At 57.9% G+C, this 22,230-nt stretch overlaps 1 long non-coding RNA gene across 1 annotated transcript; it reads left to right on the forward strand.

Moving 5' to 3' along the window:
- Positions 1-17,573: 17,573 nt before the first annotated feature.
- LOC131384435 (uncharacterized) lies at positions 17,574-20,284 on the forward strand. Its single transcript, XR_009215278.1, has 3 exons — positions 17,574-18,440; positions 18,856-18,976; positions 20,094-20,284. It is a non-coding gene; the product is annotated as an uncharacterized LOC131384435 (long non-coding RNA).
- The last annotated feature ends 1,946 nt before the right edge of the window (positions 20,285-22,230 follow it).

Consider the following 22,230-nt stretch of genomic DNA (forward strand, 5'->3'; position numbering starts at 1 on the left):
TTTTTTCTTGTGCCCTGGATGGGGAGGCTGAGATTAAAAGCAGCGAGTTTGGTTGTGTCTGGATTGGGAGACATTCTATACTGTGTGGTCATGAGGACACAAGCCTGGGTGTCAGAAATCCTGGACCACAGCCTGGCGTGTATTGGATTTAACCCTAGGAAGGTTGAGAGTGAAGGTGGCTGTATTTTGGCAGAAAGGGCTTGTTGGGTGTTCTTTCCTGAATGCGTCAAGGAGGGGTCCCTCCACCCTGGGGTGGGGGTCAGACACAAGGTCCCCCAGAGCAATGGCCTCACTCTCTACTCTCTTACTCCTTCCCCTCATTCCTCCTCCTACTGGGCCATGGTGTCCCCATGGGTGAGACTCTGCAGGGCCCAGACCTGGGCCTTCACCAGCCTGGGGCCTGGGTCACGCCCTCACCCGATGCCTGGCTGCAGCAGGGGATGGTTCCTGTGTGGGGTCCAAGCACAGGACCCAGGCCAAAAGAGAGGAGTGGCCTAGAGAGGCTCAGCTTGAGAAGAGAGCCCTACCCTGCCCCTGACACCCTAAGAAAGACTCCGCAGTCCACCTTCTCCCTCTTGACCTGGCACAGCCTTTGCCAGCAGGAATCCTTTTCAGTCCCTCTGCACAGATGGGGAAACTGTGAGGTTCAGGAAGGCTGGCTGGTCACTTGGCAGGGTCAACCTGCCCCTGCCAGCTTCCCTCCCCCAAGGCAGGGAACATAACCCCAGCTGCAAGATCATGACCACCATATGCTGGTGGGAGCCACCGCCTTCCTGGCACCCAGCTGTACCCTCCAGTGGTGGCCAGCTCCCCGGACAAAGGCACAAGGAGAGAATAAGACTCCCCAACGGTACCCTTCTCCTCCCTGGCGGTGTCTCTGCAAAGCCCAGTGCACTCCCCTTCCCTCCACATCAACTCCTGGCTGGGGAGACAGGAGATGCTGCCTAGGCCTGCGTTCCTTCCCAGCTCCTATGGGGAGGGCGGACTTCAGGCCTGGCTGGATCCAGGGCCCCAGCCACCCCCCTCTGTGTCACTGGCCCTGGCTGGAGTGGCTGTGCAGTCCCATTGGCCCACTTGGCTCCCACCTGGGTTGCAGATGGTCTGTCTCCCAGAAGTCCCCAATCCTGGGTGGAGGCTGTGTCCTCCCATCAGTGGTCAGGGGGCCCCTCCACACAGCCCTCCCTCTGTCTTGGACTCCAGCTACCACAGCCCCCCTCATCCCATCTTTCCTGGGGTGATACAACTCTCTCTGGCCCTGATGGTAGCGGGCCCTGTGTGAACCTCCTCCCCTCAGGTCCCCCAGGGGCACCAGCACTTCCTGGCTGAAGGCCCTTTCCCCATGTCTGCACGAGGGGACAGGGCTGGGAGCTGGTGGCGTGGAGCCGAGGCCAGACAGGTGGTCCAGGAATGTCTGCTGGCATGTGAGCCCAGAGGCCCGGGGCTGGACACAGACCAGAGAGGGAGCCCACCTGCCCATCTGTCTGCTTGCTGGAGTCAAGCCAGGCTGGCCCAGTGGGGTGGGGTGTCCTGCTGGCCCCTACCCCCATGCCCCAAGCACGGCAGCCCAGGCCCCTGTGGGTGGCCAGATTGAATCTCTTTACCCTGGCCTGAGTGGAGCCGCTGCCAGGTCACCATCTGGGCCTGCTGGGCCTGGGAACAGCCTGTGCCTGCCCCTCCCACAGAACAGGGTCAGCGGGGTTGGGGAGCAGATAAGTTCTGGTGGGTGGAGGGGTTGGACCCAGGGCTGGCTTCCATCCCTCCAGTGGCCACCACCACCTCCCGGATCAGCCCCTGCGGTGGCAGAGGGGGCCGTTCCCCGAAGGCCAGTGGTCCCTGTCAGCCTTGTCCAGGGCCCGCCACAGCCGCACGGAGCCTGTGCCTGCGATGGTGACCACAGGAGCCTGTGATGGTGACGGTGACGGTGACCACAGACAGGCCACCTGGGGCTCAGGCTGGGTATGGTGGGCTCTGGTGGGAAGCAGCTCCCACACGGCTCACGGTGGGAGGGTCCCCTCCCATCCTCACCCCGTGATACCCCTTCCCAGAGCTCCTGCCCCCTCGGGGCACTCTACCCACCGGGCACCTTCCCTCAGCTGCCCCACAGGACAAGCGCTCCACCCGCACCCACTCAGACACCAAGAGGCGGCCCAGGAGGGGCTGGGCAGGTGGGAATGGAATCTTCGGGTCTGGTCCAGGCTGTCCACAGGCCCAGGAAGGGGACCGGGCCCAGCTCCTCTTCACACTGCTCAGACCTGGGGCGACCAGGGGCTCCTGCAGAGCCCCTGCGTGGAGTGGGAAGCATGGGGTCCCCTTAGCGCTGCTCTGTCTTTGTGGGTCCTAGGCCTGTTCCCGTGCAGACCTTCATCTGAGGGCGCGTGGTGTGTGGTGGGGAGGTGGACACAGCTGTGCTCTGACCTCAAGCGTGGCCTGACCTGGGTGCAGGGCTGGGTCTGTGTCCAAAAACAGACACAAAAGGCCACATACTATGTGATTCCATTTACAAAGTTCTAGAACAGGCCAAGCTCCTCTCCACTGTTAGAAATCAGGTCTGCGGCTGCTGCATATGGGATGGGGACACTGTGGGGTGGGGTGGAATGTTCTGTGGCCAGGGATGAGGGTGCTGCCTGCAGCTGGGAGGGGTAGAATGTTCTGTGGCCAGGGGTGAGGGGTAGAATGTTCTGTGGCCAGGGGTGAGGGTGCTGCCTGCAGCTGGGGGGATGGGGGGTAGAATGTTCTGTGGCCAGGGGTGAGGGTGCTGCCAGCACTTGTGGGGGTGGACTGTTCTGTGGCCAGGGGTGAGGGTGCTGTCTGCAGTTGGTGGGGGTAGAATGTTCTGTGGCCAGTAGTGAGGGTGCTGCCTGCAGCTGTGGAGGGGGGTAGAATGTTCTGTGGCCAGGGGTGAGGGTGCTGTCTGCAGTTGGTGGGGGTAGAATGTTCTGTGGCCAGTAGTGAGGGTGCTGCCTGCAGCTGTGGAGGGGGGTAGAATGTTCTGTGGCCAGGGGTGAGGGTGCTGCCTGCAGCTAGGGGCAGGGGGTACAATGTTCTGTGGCCAGGGGTAAGGGTGCTACCTGCAGCTGGGGGGCAGATAGAATGTTCTGTGGTCAGGGGTGAGGGTGCAGCCTGCAGCTGAGGGGCGGGTAGAATGTTCTGTCCTCAGGGGTGAGGGTGCTGCCTGCAGCAGGGCTGGGGTGGAATGTTGGAATGTTCTGTGTTGGGGATCTGAGCGCTGCCTGCAGCTGGCAGGAGGTGGAGGGGTCTGGAATGTTCTGCGTCAGGATCAGGTTTTGCTCACGTGGGTGTTCATCGAGGTGTGCGACTCAGGTGCCCGTATTGCTGTGAGACGGCTCCCACGGTGGGACGTGGTGATGCCACGCTGGATGCCCCCACGGGCACCTCTTGCCATGTGTGGGTGAAACTCCTCCCGTTGAGTGCTGGGCTCCCGGGTCTGGGTTTGAGGGTGCAGCACACGTTCATGTTCGCATTCTCAGAACACCCACTGACCCCCTCCCACCAGGCAGAGCCCACCCTCCCTGCCTTCATGTCGGCAGGGCCTGGCACGGAGCACGAGGCCGCTGGGCACTGACTATGGAGCTCAGAGCTGTGTTGGTGAACCAGGCATCCCGTGAGGCCACGGATGGTGGATGTGGATCTGCCCTGCCTGGCACACTTCTCCTCCACACTCCCCTTCACAGCGCATGACTAGGCAGCCAGGGCCCTGAGCCCTGCAGGATTTGAGGGGTACACACCAGGACTAGAAGGCCTGGGGCTGCTGCACAGAGATGACGGGGGAGGCCAGGCTCCTCGGGAACTCCAGTGGAAGCCCCACCCACCATGGCCTGCAGGGACAGGGCTGCGAGGGCACTACGTGCAGGGCTGCTGGGAATGGGACCTGGAGCCTTGGCTGAGCGGGGTGGTGGCTCCTGCTGGCCCCTGAGCCCAGGGCTGCCCAGCTCAGCCGGGCCCAGCACTCCCTGTCCCTCAGGCCCTGCCCAATCTGGTCTCTTTATCTTGGCCGAGAGCAGCACCCTCCTGGCCACCATCTGGGTCTGCTGGGCCGGGACCAGCTGCCTGGGGCTTTCCAGCGCTGCCTCTGCATGTTTTCTGCAGGAGGAAGAAGGAGGGTTGGCGGCAGAGTCATCCAGGGACTGAGTGGGCGGCGCGGGGGGCCAGGCCTGTGGTACAGAGCTGAGCTGGAGACCCCCTCAGACCCTGGGCCCTGCTACCTTTCCCCTGGTCCCTGGGAAGCACGTTTTCCCAGTAACCCCCTGGTGTGAGAAACTTGGCCCTAGCTCGCCAATTCCCTGAGACTCACCCCACGTGCCCCACACATACAATGCGTGGACTCGGGGCTCCTGGCAGGACGGCCCACAGGGTCTGGACAGCCACCAGGGCTCCCACACGGGGACAGGTGGGCTGAGGGGCCCCTCTCTAATCCTAGGGTGTGGGGAGGATCTGGCCTCCCAGTCCCCAGGGCTTCCTGTGTGTTGGAGGCCCCTCTGCTGGAAACGGGGTGCTATGATATGAACGTGTCCCTAGATTTCATGTGTTGACATTTCATCCCCAAATCCACTGTTTTGTTTTTAAGACAAGGTCTTGCTCGGTCGCCCAGGCTGGAGTGGAGTGGCGCAACCTCTGCTCGCTGCAGCCTCGACCTCCCTGGCTCAAGCGATCCTCCCACTTCAGCCTCTCAAGTAGCTGGGACCGAAGCTGCGCCACCATGTCTGGCTCATTTTTAAGTTTTTTGTAGAGATAGGGTTTCTGCATGTTGGCCAGGCTGGTCTCAAACTCCTGGGCTCAAGTGATCCTCCCGCCTCAGCCTCCCGAAGTGCTAGGATTACAGGCATGAACCACCCCGCCCGGCCCTCAAATTCACATGTTGGTTGGAGGTGGGGCCTCTGGGAGGTGATTAGGGTTAGATAAGGTCCTCAGGGTTGGGCCCATGGTGGACTTGGTGGCTTTATGAGAAGAGAGAGACCTCAGCTGGCAGCTCTTGCCCTCCGCCACACTGCAACTTGGCCCCTCGACCTTGGACTTCTCAGCCTCCTGAACTGTAAGAAATAAATTTACTTTCTTTGTACATTTCCAATGTCAGGTATTCAGTTATAGCCACAGAAAACTGACTAAGACGAAGGGGGTGAAGTTTGTGGGGGGCCTTGTGCAGGGGCAGCCCAGGGTCCTCAGAGCCAACCCCAGGCAGCTCAGCCCACCCCAGGGGCTCTCCTGAGGTGGGCCATTGGGGGAGCCACCTCTTAGTGTCCTCTTAGCAAACCAGAAATAGGAGTGGGCTGGGGCCTGGGATCTCAAAGAGGGAGTGGCTGTGGGTACAGTCACCATGGTGAGGGAGCAGCAGCTGCCCAGGATGTATCAGGGAGGCTGAAACATTGTCTCCATCTCTGTGTGCATGGCCTTTCTAGGCTTACACATGCCAGGCAGGCACACACACACAGACATGTGAACACACAGAGGCACACACGTGTGCACACAGGCATATACAGGCACACGTGTACACACACAGGCTCTCACAGGCACACACATGCACACAGGCACACGTGTACACACACAGGCATGCACACATGCACAGGCACACATGTACACACACAGGCATGCACACACATGCACAGGCACACCCATGCATGCACACATGCACACACGTGCACAGATACACACATGCACACAGGCACATGTGCACAGGCACATATACGCACGCACACACGCACGCACACAGGGCCTTTGCTCTGTGATACAGTCTCCCTTGTTTCTTCTGAAACATCTCCCAAGGGATGTGGACGTGTGGGCCCTGTTGGAGAGGAATGCTGGTGGAAAAAGCTATTTTGTTTTGCAGGAAATTGTCTTATTTCTTAGGTTTGTGTGGATTAACTGGGATTTGGGTTTTTTCCACCCAGCCAGCAACTGTGCACTTCAGTGGTGATTAGAGCGGGTCCCTGGCTCTGTCCCCACCGGGACTCTGCCCTGGGAGGGGATTCAGGGTTGTAGGGATCCTCAGGCCGGACCCCGAGTTGGCTGGGAGGGTGCCGATGAGCGTCTTGCCCCGTCCCTGCCTGACTCGGGGCACAGAGCCCAGGGCCTGGGAGCGCTCAGAGCAGAGACGTGGCAGATGCCAGCATGAGGATGGCCCAGCCTGGCAGACAGACGTCAGACAGAGGAAGAGGAGGCAGGTCCACATGCCAGTGGGGCCAGAGGCCAGCACAGAGCACCCTTCCCATGGGGTCTGAGTCCTTGTGGGATGAGACAACCCCACGCTGGATGGTGAAGCCGGTGGGCCCTTCCGCATTCAAGACAGGCGTCCTCTTTCTGTCGGTGGGGCCCCTGGCCTGCCCTTGAAGCATCCCTGACCTCCAAAACTAGGAAAGGCCATGAGCCCAGGAGATGGGGCCAGTTGGGTCAGGGAGGAGGAGAGGGTGGGTTCTAGGGCCGGGCTGAGGATGTGGGCCCGGGGTCTGGGGGTTGCTGTTCCGGAGCCAGCGGAAGCCCCTGGATGAGGGGAGAACAGACTCCACTGCTGGGCGGCAAGGCCAGGCATGGGGTGGGCGGGCTGCAGGGCTGGGGCTGGGGGTCAGCTCAGGGAGCAGCATGCAGGCTCGGGGAACCCCTTCAGAGGCACCTGGGAGTTGGGGGAGGGGGCCCACCTCATACCCACACTGTCCTGTGACCCATCCAGGGGGGACCACCCCAGGCCTGGCAGGAGAGAGGGAGCACCGTGCCCAACCTGGCCCTGGAGGTGGTTCTGGGGCTTGGGGTAGTTTCTCTTCTGCTGTCCCCCTCCCCTCAGGCTGGAGAGCGCCGGGGTTCAGCCCCCTGTGACCCTGGGGTACCCTGGGCAGACACTCGCTGACAAGGGGCCCTGCAGGCCTGGCGCTGACCTCAGATGGGCAGGGGGTCGGTGAACCCATCGACTGCTGCCTCGGGCAGCTGTGGGCATGGCAGTGCCCCAGGGTTCAGCACCTGCCTGACCGCCTGGCATCAAAGCTGCCTGTCCTCCCCAGCCCCCGCACTACCTGCCACTCCCTGCTCAGCAGAGGAAGGAGACTCGGGCCACACCCAGGGAGAGACCTGCTCGGGCTCCACATGGAAACCTAGGTTGTAGCTGCCTGCTTCCCCGGCCGTCTTTGTGTGGCCCAGTGGCTGAATCTGCACAGAGAGCAGGACACCAGGTATGCTCCCGGGAAGCTGTCCTAGAGAGGGGCTGGGCCGCACACCTGGCGCTGGAAGATTCCATGACTGGAAGTTTGCAAGAAACAGAAAGAAGCTTCTGTCCAGTCTCAGCCACAGGCACGCCAGGTCCTCTGCTGCCTTGCCGCAAGCTCCGGGGTTTCAGCGAGACCCTCTCCCGCTCCCACAGACTCAAGTGGACCAGGGAGCCCTGGTGTTGCTCCCTGGGTGCTCTTGACCCCCCAAGGCGGCTACAGGGAGGAGAAAGGCCTATCTTGAAAGGACTGGAAAACAGTGCCAGTATTTTAAAAATTGAGCTACACCATCATAGGACCTGGCTATTGCCTTCCTGGGTATTTACCCAAAAGAGATATAGCACACACCCACACACCATGCCTGTGCCCACGGCGGCTTTATCTGTAATGGCCCCAAACTGGAAACACCCCCAGGTCCACCCACAGGTGAAGGAGAACAAATTGTGATGTGTCTGCACAACACGACGCTGCCCAGCAGTGAACGAAGGAGCTACTGATGCTCTCAACAACCTGCAAGCCCCAAAATAACCGCGCGGGGCGGAGGGCGGAGGGCGTCAGGCAGCGAGAACGGTGGTGCACCACGCAGGCGAAGCCCCAGAAACGCACGCTCATCTCCAGCGACGAAAACACAGCAGTGGCCTGGGGGCAGGGGAGGTGGTGGAAAGACGAGGGAGGGAGGGAGGGATTCCAGGGGGGCTCAGGGAATCTTTAGAGAGACCAACACAGTTGCCCCCTGATTGCAATGATAGTTTCATGGGTGTGTGCATCAAAACATATCACAGAGGTTGGGGGCTGTGGCTCACGCCTGTAATCCCAGCACTTTGGGAGGCAGAGGCTGTCAGGCCTCTGAGCCCAAGCTAAGCCATCATATCCCCTGTGACCTGCACGTACACATCCAGGTGGCCGGTTCCTGCCTTAGCTGATGACATTCCAGCACAAAAGAAGTGAAAATGGCCTGTTCCTGCCTTAACTGATGACATTGTCTTGTGAAATTCCTTCTCCTGGCTCATCCTGGCTCAAAAGCTCCCCTACTGAGCACTGTGTGACCCCCACTCTGCCTGCCAGAGGACAACTCCCTTTTTCCTTTACCTACCCAAATCCTATAAAACGGCCCCACTCCTATCTCCCTTCGCTGACTCTTTTCGGACTCAGCCCACCTGCACCCGGGTGAAATAAACAGCCATGTGGCTCACACAGAGCCTGTTTGGGGGTCTCTTCACACGGACGCGCATGAAATTTGGTGCCGTGACTCGGATTGGGGGACCTCCCTTGGGAGATCAATCCCCTGTCCTCCTGCTCTTTGCTCCGTGAGAAAGATCCACCTACGACCTCAGGTCCTCAGACCGACCAGCCCAAGAAACATCTCACCAATTTCAAACCGGGTAAGCGGCCTCTTCTTACTCTCTTCTCCAACCTCCCTCACTATCCCTCAACCTCTTTCTCCTTTCCACTCTTCAATCTCTCCCTTCTCTTAATTTCAATTCCTTTCATTTTCTGGTAGAGACAAAGGAGACACATTTTATCCGCGGACCCAAAACTCCGGCGCCGGTCACGGACTGGGAAGGCAGCCTTCCCTTGGTGTTTAATCATTGCAGGGACGCCTCTCCGATTATTCACCCACGTTTCAGAGGTGTCAGACCATGCAGGGACGCCTGCCTTGGTCCTTCACCCTTAGCGGCAAGTCCCACTTTTCTGGGGAAGGGGCAAGTACCCCAACCCCTTCTCTCCGTGTCTCTACCCCTTCTCCGTCTTTCTGGGGGGCAAGAAACCCCCAACCCCTCCTCCTTCACCCTTAGTGGCAAGTACCGCTTTTCTGGGGGAGAGGCAAGTACCCCAACCCCTTGTATCTCTGCACCCTGATCCCTTATTTCAGCGCCCCAATCTCTTATATCTGTATGCCCCGATCCCTTATTTCTGCGCCCCAACCTCATATCTCTGCACCCCGATCCCTTATTTCTGTGCCCCAACCTCTTATATCTCTGCACCCCGATCCCTTATTTCCACGCCCCAACCTCTTATATCTCTACACCCTGATGCCTTATTTCTGCGCCCCAATCTCTTACATCTCTGCACCTCAATCCCTTATTTCCGTGCCCCGACCCCTTTCCCGCTTTTCTGGAGGGTAAGAACCCCCGAACTCCTTCCCTCCGTGTCTCTACTCTCTCTTTTCTCTGGGCTTCACTGTGGGCAACCTTCCACCCTCAATTCCTCCTCCTTCTCCCTAGCCTGTGTTCTTAAGAACTTAAAACCTCTTCAACTCTCACCTGACCTAAAATCTAAGCGTCTTATTTTCTTCTGCAATGCAGCTTGACCCCAATACAAACTCGATAGTAGTTCCAAATAGCCAGAAAATGGCACTTTTCTAAATATCTAAATAATTCTTGTCGTAAAATAGGCAAATGGTCTGAGGTCCCTGACGTCCAGGCATTCTTTTACACATCGGTCCCTCTCTAGTCTCTGTTCCTAGTGCAACTCATCCCAAATCTTCCCTCTTTCCCTCCCACCTGTCCCCTCAGTCCCTAGTGCAACTCATCCCAAATCTTCCCTCTTTCCCTCCCACCTGTCCCCTCAGTCCCAACCCCAAGCGTCGCTGAGTCTTTCTAATCTTCCTTTTCTGCAGACCCATCTGACCTCTCCCCTCCTGGCCAGGCCGAGCTAGGTTCCAATTCTTCCTCAGCCTCCGCTCCTCCACCCTATAATCCTTTTATCACCTCCCCTCCTCACACCTGGTCCGGCTTAGTTTCATGCCGTGACTAGCCCTCCCCCACCTGCCCAGCAATTTACTCTTAAAAAGGTGGCTGGAGCTAAAGGCATAGTCAAGGTTAATGCTCCATTTTCTTTATCCCAAATCAGATAGCGTTTAGGCTCTTTTTCATCAAATATAAAAAACCCAGCCCAGTTCATGGCTCGTTCGGCAGCAACCCTGAGACGCTTTACAGCCCTAGACCCTAAAAGGTCAAAAGGCCGTCTTGTTCTCAACATACATTTTATTACCCAATCTGCTCCCGACATTAAATAAAACTCCAAAAATTAAATTCCGGCCCTCAAACCCCACAACAGGATTTAATTAACCTTGCCTTCAAGGTGTACAATAATAGAAAAAAGTTGCAATTCCTTGCCTCCACTGTGAGGCAAACCCTAGCCACAACTCCAGCACACAAGAACTTCCAAACCCCTGAACCGCAGCGGCCAGGCGTTCCTCCAGAACCTCCTTCCCCAGGAGCTTGCTACAAGTGCCAAAAATCTGGCCACCCAGCCAAGGAATGCCTGCAGCCCAGGATTCCTCCTAAGCCATGTCCCATCTGTGCGGGACCCCCACTGAAAATCGGACTGTTCAACTCACCTGGTAGCCACTCCCAGATCCCCTGGAACTCTGGCCCAAGGCTCTCTGACTCCTTCCCAGATCTTCTTGGTTTAGCGGCTGAAGACTGACGCCGCCCAATCGCCTCGGAAGCCCCGTAGACCATCACGGAAGCCGAGCTTCGGGTAACTCTCACAGTGGAAGATAAGTCCGTCCTCTTCTTAATCAATATGGAGGCTACCCGCTCCGCATTACCTTCTTTTCAAAGGCCTGTTTCCCTTGCCTCCGTAACTGCTGTGGGTATTGACGGCCAGGCTTCTAAACCTCTTAAAACTCCCCAAATCTGGGGCCAATTTAGACAATACTCTTTTAAGCACTCCTTTTAGTTATCCCCACCTGCCCAGTTCCCTTATTAGGCCGAGACACTTTAACTAAATTATCTGCTTCCCTGACTATTCCTGGACTACAGCCGCATCTCATTGCCGCCCTTCTCCCCAATCCAAAGCCTCCTTTGCGTCCTCCTCTTGTATCCCCTCACCTTAACCCACAAGTATAAGATACCTCTACTCCCTCCTTGGCGACCGATCATGCATCCCTTACCATCTCATAAAATCTAATCACCCTTACCCTGCTCAATGCCAAGATCCCATCCCACAGCATGCTTTAAAAGGATTAAAGCCTGTTATCACTCGCCTGCTACAGCATGGCCTTTTAAAGCCTATAAACTCTTCTTACCATTCCCCCATTTTACCTGTCCTAAAACCAGACAAGGCTTACAAGTTAGTTCAGAATCTATGCCTTATCAACCAAATTGTTTTGCCTAGCCACCCCATGGTAACAAACTCATACTCTCCTATCCTCAATACCTCCCTCCACAATCCATTATTCTGTTCTGGATCTCAAACATGCATTCTTTACTATTCCTTTGCACCCGTCATCCCAGCCTCTCTTCACTTTCACTTGGACTGACCCTGACACCCATCAGGCTCAGCAAATTACCTGGGCTGTACTGCTGCAAAGCTCCACAGACAGCCCCCATTACTTCAATCAAGCCCAAATTTCATCCTCATCTGTTACCTATCTCAGCATAATTCTCATAAAAACACATGTGCTCTCCCTGCTGGTCGTGTCCGATTAATCTCTCAAACCTCAATCCCTTACAAAACAACAACTCCTTTCCTTTCTAGGCATGGTTAGTGCGGTCAGAATTCTTACACAAGAGCCAGGACCGCACCCTGTAGCCTTTTTGTCCAAACAACTTGACCTTACTGTTTTAGCCTAGCCCTCATGTCTCCATGCAGCGGCTGCTGCCACCCTAATAGTTTTAGAGGCCCTAAAAATCGCAAACGATGCTCAACTCACTCTCTGCATTTCTCATAACTTCCAAAATCTATTTTCTTCCTCATACCTGACGCATATACTTTCTGCTGCCCGGCTCCTTCAGCTGTACTCACTCTTTGTTAAGTCCCACAATTACCATTGTTCCTGGCCCGGACTTCAATCTGGCCTCCCATATTATTCCTGATACCACACCTGACCCCCATGACTGTATCTCTCTGATCCACCTGACATTCACCCCATTTCCCCTTATTTCCTTCTTTCCTGTTCCTCACCCTGATCACGCTTGATTTGATGGCAGTTCCACCAGGCCTAATCGCCACACACCAGCAAAGGCAGGCTATGCTATAGTACAAGCCACTAGCCCGCCTCGTAGAACCTCTCACTTCCTTTCCATCGTGGAAATCTATCCTCAAGGAAATAACTTCTCAGTGTTCCATCTGCTATTCTACTACTCCTCAGGGATTATTCAGGCCCCCTCCCTTCCCTACACATCAAGCTCGAGGATTTGCCCCCACCCAGGACTGGCAAATTAGCTTTACTCAACATGCCCTGAGTCACATAACTAAAATACCTTAGTCTAGGTAGACACTTTCACTGGACAGGTACAGGCCTTTCCTACAGGGTCTGAGAAGGCCACCGCAGTCATTTCTTCCCTTCTGTCAGACACAATTCTTCAGTTTAGCCTTCCCACCTCTATACAGTCTGATAACAGACCAGCCTTTATTAGTCAAATCAGCCAAGCAGTTTTTCAGGCTCTTAGTATTCAGTGAAACCTTTGCATCCCTTACGGTCCTCCGTCTTCAGGAAAAGTAGAACGGACTAAAGGTCTTTTAAAAACACACCTCACCAAGCTCAGCCACCAACTTAAAAAGGACTGGACAATACTTTTACTTTCATGCGCGTCCGTGTGAAGACACCAAACGGGCTTTGTGTGAGCAATAAAGCTGTTTATTTCACCTGGGTGCAGGCGGGCTGAGTCCGAAAAGTATCAGCGAAGGGAGATAAGGGTGGGGCCGTTTTATGGGAGTTGGGTAGGTAAAGGAAAATGACAGTCAAAGGGGGTTTGTTCTCTGGCGGGCAGGAGCGGGGGTCGCAAGGTGCTCAGTAGGGGAGCTTTTTGAGCCAGGAAAAGGCCTTTCACAAGGTAGTGTCATCACTTAAGGCAAGGACCGGCCATTTACACTTCTTTTGTGGTGGAATGTCATCAGTTAAGGCAGGGCAGGGCCTTTTCACTTCTTTTGCGATTCTTCAATTACTTCAGGCCATCTGGGCGTATACATGCAAGTCACAGGGGATGCGATGGCTTGGCTTGGGTTCAGGGGCCTGACATTTACCACTTTCCCTTCTCAGAAGTCAGACCTGTCCTCAGAATGCTACAAGGTACAGCCCATTTGAGCTCCTGTATAGACACTCATTTTTATTAGGCCCCAGTCTCATTCCAGACACCAGACCAACTTAGACTGTGCCCCCAAAAAACTTGTCATCCCTACCATCTTCTGTCTAGTCATACTCCTATTCACCGTTCTCAACTACTCATACATGCCCTGCTCTTGTTTACACTGCCGGTTTACACTGTTTCTCCAAGCCATCGCAGCTGATATCTCCTGGTGCTATCCGCAAACTGCCACTCTTAACTCTTGAAGTAAATAAATAATCTTTGCTGGCAGGACTATGCTGAATCTCCTTAGGCACTCTCTAATCAGGTGTCCTGGGTCCTCCCAATTCTTAGACCTTTTATACCTGTTTTTCTCCTTCTTTTATTCCGTTTAGGTTTTCAATTCATACAAAACCATATCCAGGCCATCACCAATCATTCTAAATGACAAATGTTTCTTCTAACAACCCCACAATATCACCCCTTACCATGAAATCTTCCTTCCGCTTAATCTCTCCCACTCTAGGTTCCCACGCCGCCCCTAATCCCGCTGGAAGCAGCCCTGAGAAACATCACCCGTTATCTCTCCATACCATCCCCCAAAATTTTCACCATCCCGACACTTTACCACTATTTCGTTTTATTTTTCTTATTAATATAAGAAGACAGGAATGTCAGGCCTCCGAGCCCAAGCTAAGCCATCATATCCCCTGTGACCTGCACGTACACATCCAGATGGCCGGTTCCTGCCTTAACTGATGACATTGTCTTGTGAAATTCCTTCTCCTGGCTCATCCTGGCTCAAAAGCTCCCCTACTTAGCACCTTGTGACCCCCGCTCTGCCCACCAGAGAACAACCCCCCTTTGACTGTAATTTTCCTTTACCGACCCAAATCCTATAAAACGGCCCCACCCCTGACTCCCTTCCCTGACTCTCTTTTCGGACTCAAAAACCATGTGTCCACAAACCTCGGTCTTTCCCACGGACCAGGGGGATCATGTGATTATCAAGACCAAATAAACCCCTCTAAAACAAAAATTACCAGGTGTGGTGGGGGACTATATCCCACTACTCGGAGGCTGAGGCAGGAGAACCTTGAACCGGAGGTGACTGAGTCCCCACTGATCCCACCTGGCAAAGACAAATCCATGTCAAAAAATATATATTATATATATATATAAAATATTATATCATTCTAAAGTAATCTTTTTAAATTTTTTTATTTATTATTTTTGAGTAAGTACTTATTTTGAGACAGTTTTGCTCTTGTTGACCAGGCTGGAGTGCAGGCTCACTGCAACTTCTGCCTCCTGGGTTCAAGGAATTCTCCTGCCTCAGCCTCCCGAGTAGCTGGGATTACAGGCATCCGCCATCTATGCCCAGCTAATTTGTGTATTTTAGTAGAGACGGGGTTTCACCATGTTGGCCAGGCTGGTCTTGAACTCCTGACCTCAGGTGATCCACCTGCTTTGGCCTCCCAAAGTGCTGGGATTACAGGCGTGAACCACTGTGCCCGGCCCTGTTAGTTTTTTATAGTTTTAAACTATATTAGTTTTTTCCAAGAGTCAGCTTTTGACTTGGATGTTCCTATTACATCTTTGTTTCTATTTGTTTTTGTTTGTTTTGTTTGTTTTTTGAGACAGAGTCTCGCTCTGTCGCCCAAGCTGGAGTGCAGTGGCTCGATCTCGGCTCACTACAAGCTCCACCTCCCGGGTTCCCGCCATTCTCCTGCCTCAGCCTCCCAAGTAGCTGGGACTACAGGCGTCTACCACCCTTGAACCCGGAAGTTGCAGTGAGCCAAGATCATGCCACTGCACTCCAGCCTGGGCAACAGAGGAAGATACTATATCCCCCCCAAAAAAAAGTTTACATTCAATAAATAAAATTTTTAGAAGTATATTTGTATCAGCGTAGTATGTGAAGTAAACAAGAAAAAGATAAAACTTTTTAAGTAAAAACAATGAGTCATGTTCTTGAAGTATGTTGTAATCTTTAAATATCAGAAAAGTATGGGAAGTTAATTATTATTATTATTATTGGAGACAGAGTCTTGCTGTCGCCTAGGCTAGAGTGCAGTGGTACGATTTCCGCTCACTGCAAGCTCCGCCTCCCAGGTTCACGCCATTCTCCTGCCTCAGCCCACCCGAGTAGCTGGGACTACAGGCGCCCCCCACCATGCCCAGATAACTTTTTGTATTTTTAGTAGAGATGGGGTTTCACCGTGTTAGCCTGGATGGTCTTGATCTCCTGACCTCGTGATCCACCCGCCTTGGCCTCCCAAAGTGCTGGGACTACGGGCGTGAGCCACCGCACCCAGCTCCTATTACATCTTTGTTTCTGTTTGTTTAATTCTTGGTCTGGTGAGGGTCAACCCCTACCAAGGGTCGTGGCAGTTTCCCTTCTAGGCTCACCCCTCCCCTGCCCACACCCCAGCAGCCCCCACCCCAGCGTGGCTGGGCGGGTAGAGGAGGGGCTTCTTCCTGGGACGGAGGGGCCCCTGAGCCCCCTGCACACCAGCCAGGCCCCATCTGTGACCTCTTTGCCGTGTCTGTAATACCGCTCGCTCACTCAGAGGGCACATGGTGGGGGGGTACTTGGGAGTCTGTGCAAAGCCTTAGTCACACGGAGAGACCTGAGGGAGGCTGGACGTGGAGGAGACAGCAGGAGAAGGTGAGGTCCCCATGGCATGTCACCCATCACCTGCCGGCCACCAGGTCCCTGCCTGGGACAGAGCTGAGCCCTGACAGCCCTCGGCGAGGAGGCCCGGGCTCTCTAGCAGCCTGGCTGCAGCTCCCGACACAGGCTGGGCTGCCCTCGGCCCAGGGCCCTCCAGAGATAACCCAAGTGCCCTGTGAGCAGGCCTAGGGGAGGGTGGGTAGCCCAGGACAGGGCACCTGGGGGTGAGGCAGAGACCAAAGACCCACAAGATGCTCCCCCACCCAGGCTGAGCTCCAGGGAGCTGCTCAGATCCTGGAAAAGGACAGAGGCCCTCCAAGGCCTTAGGGGAACCCGGAGACTGCTGGGCCCAGAGGGAGGTGTCTGGACCCTCCAGCCTGCGCCCACGTCCTCTGGCCCACCTGCCCATCATGCCTCTGCCAATGGGCCCAGAGTTGACGCACCCCGACAGCCCAGCGTCTGGGTCACCAAGCCCTGAACTCAGAAATGCACATGTTCCCTGGGACCCCTGAGAATTGGGATGTGGCCAGGCCAGGGCCAAGGTCCTCTGGGGAAGCCCCAGCCAAGGTCAGCAGTGGCCATCCCAGGGGCCTCATCACAAGACCAGGGTGGTAAGAAGTCCACAGCTGCCCCACACAGCAGCTGTCGACGGGAGGCAGGTGGGCTGGGGGCCCTGGGGGAGTGGGGCCAAGACCTGCTGCACCCAGGAGAGAGGAGGCTTGGAGGATGGGGGTGGGGCTGCATCGGGGAGGTCCTGGCCCAGACTGGACCTGTGGGCAGAGCAGGGTGGCTGCCAGCAGCCTCAGCACAGACACACTCCGTCCCACCCACCACCGGTGCTCCCCTCTGCAGCCTGCCCCGGGCCAGGGAACAGCTTGGCCTGATCCTGCTGACGCCCCAGGGCAGGACAGGGCGGGGAGGCTCCAGGGCGGCCACCCATGCTGGGCACACAGTGGACCCTGGCACAGTGTCTTCTGCCATCACACCCAGACCCAGGGCTGGCCGGGAGCCTTCGGGGCGACAGCTCTGAGGATGGACGTAGGCATACGAGGGCAGGGACCCGGGCTTTAGGAATCAGAGGTGAGGCCTGGAGCCTCCCTGGGAGCTGGTGGTCTCTGTGGATGCCCACCCTCGGCCCACGTTTCCACCCCCATTCCCCTCCCAAGGTTGAGACCAGGGAACGGTGGGCGCCAGCAGAAGGCACGCTCCTCAATCTTTGCTGGGCCAAGTCCAAGGAGGGCCCGCTGCCTCCCCAGCCCAGCCTCCCTCTGCCCCGCCTCTCCCCTTACCCCCTGCCGAGGAGGGAGCGGGGCAAAATCTCACCCTTCCTGCACTTGGAGAAAAAGAGGTTGCTTGTGCTGGGGTGGGGGCCAGCAGGGGACCTTGTTACTAGGGGATCCCAGCCCAGACCCTCACCCACCCCCTTCCCCACCCCCTGCCAGGCTGGCTGCTGCCCCGGAGTCCTGCCCCCTGCAGCCCTGCTTGGAGCCTGGAACTCCTGTGGGTGGGCCTCACCCTGCTGGGGACGGTCCAGCCACAGCACCAGGGTCCCCAGAGGGGCCCGAACTTGCCTTTTCACAAGATCTGCCTCCAGCCCGGCCTCAGGAAGGAGCGGGTGAGTGACCTCCAGGATGGGGAAGGAGGAAGGAGGGCGACTGCCACAGTGAGCACGGCCCCCATGGCCCCGGAGAACCCTGCCAGGTGGGAAGAACTCACGCCCTCTGTGCAAGTAGAGAAAGTGAGGCTCAGGAAGGCTGCCCACCCACTAGCCAGGGTCACGCATCCCTGTCAGATCCAGACTCCTGCCAGAGTCACGGGTGCCAGCCTGCCCACTGCCAGCCCCTGCAGCTCTGGGGGAGTGGTGCGTCCTAGGGCTGGCAGTCAACACTCTCAGGCCGGAGCGCAGGTCCCAATTCAGGATGTTGGTGGCAGCCGTGGTCACGTCCAGCCTGCTCAGCTGAAGCTGGGTGCCCAGAGCCCCTGCCAGGTGATGGGACTGCCCAGGGAGGGGAGACGGAGGGCTGTGGGGTGGAGACCCTTCATACAGACAGGCAGGTGGGCGGACCCCGTGGGCGGAAGGAGGCAGTGCCTGCCTTAAGGGAGCTCACCCACACCCTCAGCACAGCTGTGGGGCCCCTGCTTCTCTCCCGGGGCCTGCGGTTTGGAGCAGGAGCCTGTCCTGAGACCCAGGGGCAGGGGAAGATCAGGGCAGGGTGCAGGGCCCAGTGACATGGTGGCTGTGGCTGGGACATCCCGATTCCATGCATCCAGTGAGAACTTCTACGGGGAGGGGACATGGTCAGAGGCGGGGACAAGCAGGCTGCCAGGAAGAGCAGCCTCAGGAAGAGCGGGAGCAGGACCCTCCGGGAGGCCAGGAAGCCTCCACCCTCCCCAGCTCACCCGACCTGCCCCTCCCCAAAGCCTTCACCCCAGCCTCTCCCCACCACAACCTCCTCCCACGGGGCCCCCCCTGCAAACACTGGGCCAGGACCTCCATCCCTGAGAAGCAGCCAGATCAGAACCCCCTTGGAGGCCAGGAGGGTGAGTCTTCCCTGTCTGACACCCCAAGAAAGGCCCAGAACTGCCCCAGGTTAAGGACACTCCACATCTGTAATCCCAGCACTTAGGGAGGCTGAGGCAGGAGGATCAACTGGGGACAAGGGTTCGGGACCAGGCTGGGCAACATAGTGAGAGCCCGTCTCTACAAAAATAAAATTGAAAAATTAGCTGGGTGTGGTGGTGCATGCCTGTAGTCCCAGCTATTTGGGAGGCTAAGGAGGGAGGATTGCTTGGGCCCAGGAGGCTGCATTGAGCTGTGATCGTGCCATTGCACTCCAGCCTGGGCGACAAAGCAAGACCCTGACTCGAAAAACATAAATAAATTAAAATGGACAACTCCAGGGAAGGTCTTGATGTGGCCCCAGAGGAGGCATGATCAGCAACCTGTCCTCAGCAGTAGGGTCCTGACCCCTGCCTGCTCCCTGCCTGCTCCGTGAAGAGGTTGGGTTGGAAAATGACGAGATGGAGGCTATGCCGAGACCAAGCGCCAGGAGAAGGGACCCAGGCCAAGCTGCTCGGTGAGGCCCTGAGCACGGCGGGAAGGGGCCACGCAGGACCCCCCGAGGGCTGGGCTGGGGAGGGAGGGGTCTCCCCAGGGCTCACCCCCCTTCTTGGCACAGGGCAGGGGAAGGAGCTGGATTTCGAGCTGAGGGAGAAATTTATCAGATTTGACCAGATCCTGAGCATCAGCCTTGACCACATTCCCTTCCTGCCCCAGACTGGCCGCAGCAGGCCTGGGGGGCGTGGGGTAGGCAGCAGAGACCACACTGATGCGGGGAAGTTGGCCCAGAGCCCTGCAGGCCAAAGCCTGGGGCCAGGCGGGAGTGTCCGCCGAGGAGGGGGTGCCTGGTGCCCAAATGACACAACCTGAGATGCACCAGCCCCAACCCTGTTCGTGCGGCCCAGCGGGAAGGACTGCCCAGGAGATCGCTGGGGTCCGGAGATCAAGGCCAGGTGCCAGAGGGTCCTGGCAGGACCCGGGGCCACTGGAGGCACCCCACGTACACAGCAGGCAGAGGGGACGGCAGGCAGAGGGGATGGCAGTGCTAGAGGAGGGGCTGCAGGGAAGCCCTTGTCAGCCTCCATTTCTGACCCAAGGAGCCGTGGCCGGGAGGGCCAACCTGAGGCAAGAGGGTTCTGAGCTGGAAGAGGCCAGGCCCCCCCAGATGCAGGGGCCCCGTGGGAAGAGGGAGGCCATGAGCTGAGGCCACAGCAGCTGAAGCTCTGAGAGCTGGGAATGAGCTGGGGCCCTGCCAGAGCCTCGCTACCAACTGCTCCAGGTGTGGGGGACGCTGCGGGGCCCAGACCTGGACACACCTGCAGCCTGGAGCGTCCCCTCCTGCCCAACCCAGGGCCTCTGAGGGTCTCTGCCCAAGCTCCTGGGTCCCCTGTACTGGGCCACCTGCAGCTACCGAGGCAGCCCTGGGGGCAGGCAGGGGCCCCTGGGTCAGAGGTCGTGTGACCCTGGCCTTGGACCCTTGGGCCTCTGACCAGCACTCCTTCCTCACAGAGGAGCCCGTGGTGAGCCACGAGTCTGACTGCCAGGGGTCCTGAGGGTCCCGGGCCACACTGGGATCCACGAAGCCCTCCTTCCTCCTGGCCCTGGCACCCCCTCCACCCCTCTCTCTCCTGCAGGTCTCTGCTTCTCCCTCCTCTCACTCCAGCCCCTCCGTGATTCTCGGCCTGGGCCTGCCACCCCCTCTCCTGAGGACAGTGGAGCCTGGCCCGGCCCTTGGCGGCCCCACCCTCACCTCCCGTCCCAGCCTCGCTGGTCCCCCTCCCTGTGGGAGGCTCCACCTCACCTGCCCCCACTACCCCATCAGAAATAAACAGTCTGTGCCAGGAGGAGCCGGACCCGACTGTCCTTGAGCACGGGGTGATGGGTAGGCAGGGTCGCGGGGAGCAGCCCAGGTTCCAGGCCCAGGAGGAGCTGAGCTCGGACATTTGTCCTCATCTAACCCCCAGTGGCTGCCTCCCTCCCAGCTGGGTGCTCTCCTGGCCCGTCCCACGCTCTCTGGTGAACAGAGCCAGATTCATCCTCAAACATAGGCCACCCTCCATGGCGCCCAGCAGAAACTGCCGTAGTCTGGAGAGCTGGGACCATGGGGTGACCAGAGGCTGTGGAGGCCTGTGACCGAGGGTCCCTGTCCAGCTCCACAGCACCTGGCACCCCTTGCCCCTGCTAGGAGCGCCCTTCCCTCACCGCTGGCTCTTCTCAGATCTGTGGCCCCATGCCCCTGGGTTGCCTCAAAGGAACCCCAGAGTGAGAGGCAGGAGCCCCCACCTCAGGGGCGTGGGCCCAGGCTCTCTGTGGCCGCCCAACGTTCCCCCGATGGGAGGCAGGAGGCCCTGAAGATCCAGGCCCAGCCCTGACCGGGGGTGGGCACAGAGGTGGGGAGCAGCCTCTGGGATCGGGTCTCCACCTGTGCCCTGCAGGAGCCAGCCCCTTGCACTGAATGGTACTTCCGGCTTCTGGTCTCTGGGGAGCGGTGCCCAGCCTGGTGCTACAGTGACCCAGGGGTCCTTAGGCGAGGCCCTCCCAGGCTTGGCCCCTGCCCAGACCCTGCCAGCCTGGGGAGCTCCCGCCCAGCCCCTAAATGGGCGAGGTGGGGACACTTTAGCCCTGACCTTCCATGGCCGAGCTGGGTGCTTCCTGAAGCCAGACTGGGCCTCAGAGGTCCACAGCACCGGGATCCTGGAGCTGAGCTTCTCCAGGCCCAGGGTGTGGGTTTGGTGTCGGGTGTGGGTGTGGTGTCGGGTGGGGGTGTGGGTGTGGTGTCGGGTGGGGGTGTGGGTGTTGTTTGGGGTGTGGGTGTGGGTGTGGTGTCGGGTGGGGGTGTGGGTGTGGTGTCGGGTGGGGGTGTGGGTGTTGTTTGGGGTGTGGGTGTGGGTTTGGTGTCGGGTGGGGGTGTGGGTGTGGTGTGGGGTGAGGGTGTGGGTGTGGTGTGGGGTGTGGTGTCGAGTGGGGGTGTGGTGTTGGGTGTGGATGTGGGTGTGGTGTGGGGTGGGGGTGTGGGTGTGGTGTCGAGTGGGGTGTGGGTGTCGGGTGGGGGTGTAGGTGTGGTGTTGGGTGTGGGCGTGGTGTCGGGTGGGGGTGTGGGTGTGGTGTTGGGGGTTGGGCCGCCCCCCTCCACGGCTCTGCTGCCTTTGGGATGCAGCAGCCTCTGACAAGCCTGCTGGACCCCATATTGGACAGATAGATGCAGCACCCCCAAATTGCCCTCTGTCCCCCAGAGACAGCCAGCCTAGCCCTGGCTCCAAAGCTGCAGAATTGGCTGCAGCTTGGCCATAACCGTCTTTGGACCTCATGGCCAGCAATGCACATATGAGCCTCAAGTCTCAGGGACACACCTCCCCTGTCCTCTGGCTCATCCCCAGCTCCCCTGTCCTCTGCCCCATCCCCGGGGGTGGTGCTGGGAGAGGTGGCCAGAGGCAGCCAGAAAGGGTGAGCGGAGAGGTGGCCATCCCCAGTGTCAGTGAACACCCAAACAGACAGGAACAGAGAGTCGGGCTGGGTGAAGAGTGGGTCCCATGTGCTTTGAGCAGCTCAGAGATGCCCTGAGGAGGGGCCGTCCCAGGTGGCCCGTCCGCTCAGGCCTCCTTCAATCACAGAGCAGCTCTCTTGACGCAGGGAGGCCTCAGGGAGAATTTCTTGCCCCTAGAGGAGCCCTGAGCTGGGCTGCCCCCACCGCACCCGGCCCTGATCTCCCCGGCTGCAATCCAGGGGTGCTCCCGCTCTGCCCCTGACTTGTCCAGAACACTCCACACAGCG

The sequence above is a fragment of the Hylobates moloch genome, unplaced genomic scaffold, assembly GCF_009828535.3.
Source record: "Hylobates moloch isolate HMO894 unplaced genomic scaffold, HMol_V3 SCAFFOLD_10, whole genome shotgun sequence".
NCBI lineage: Eukaryota > Metazoa > Chordata > Mammalia > Primates > Hylobatidae > Hylobates > Hylobates moloch.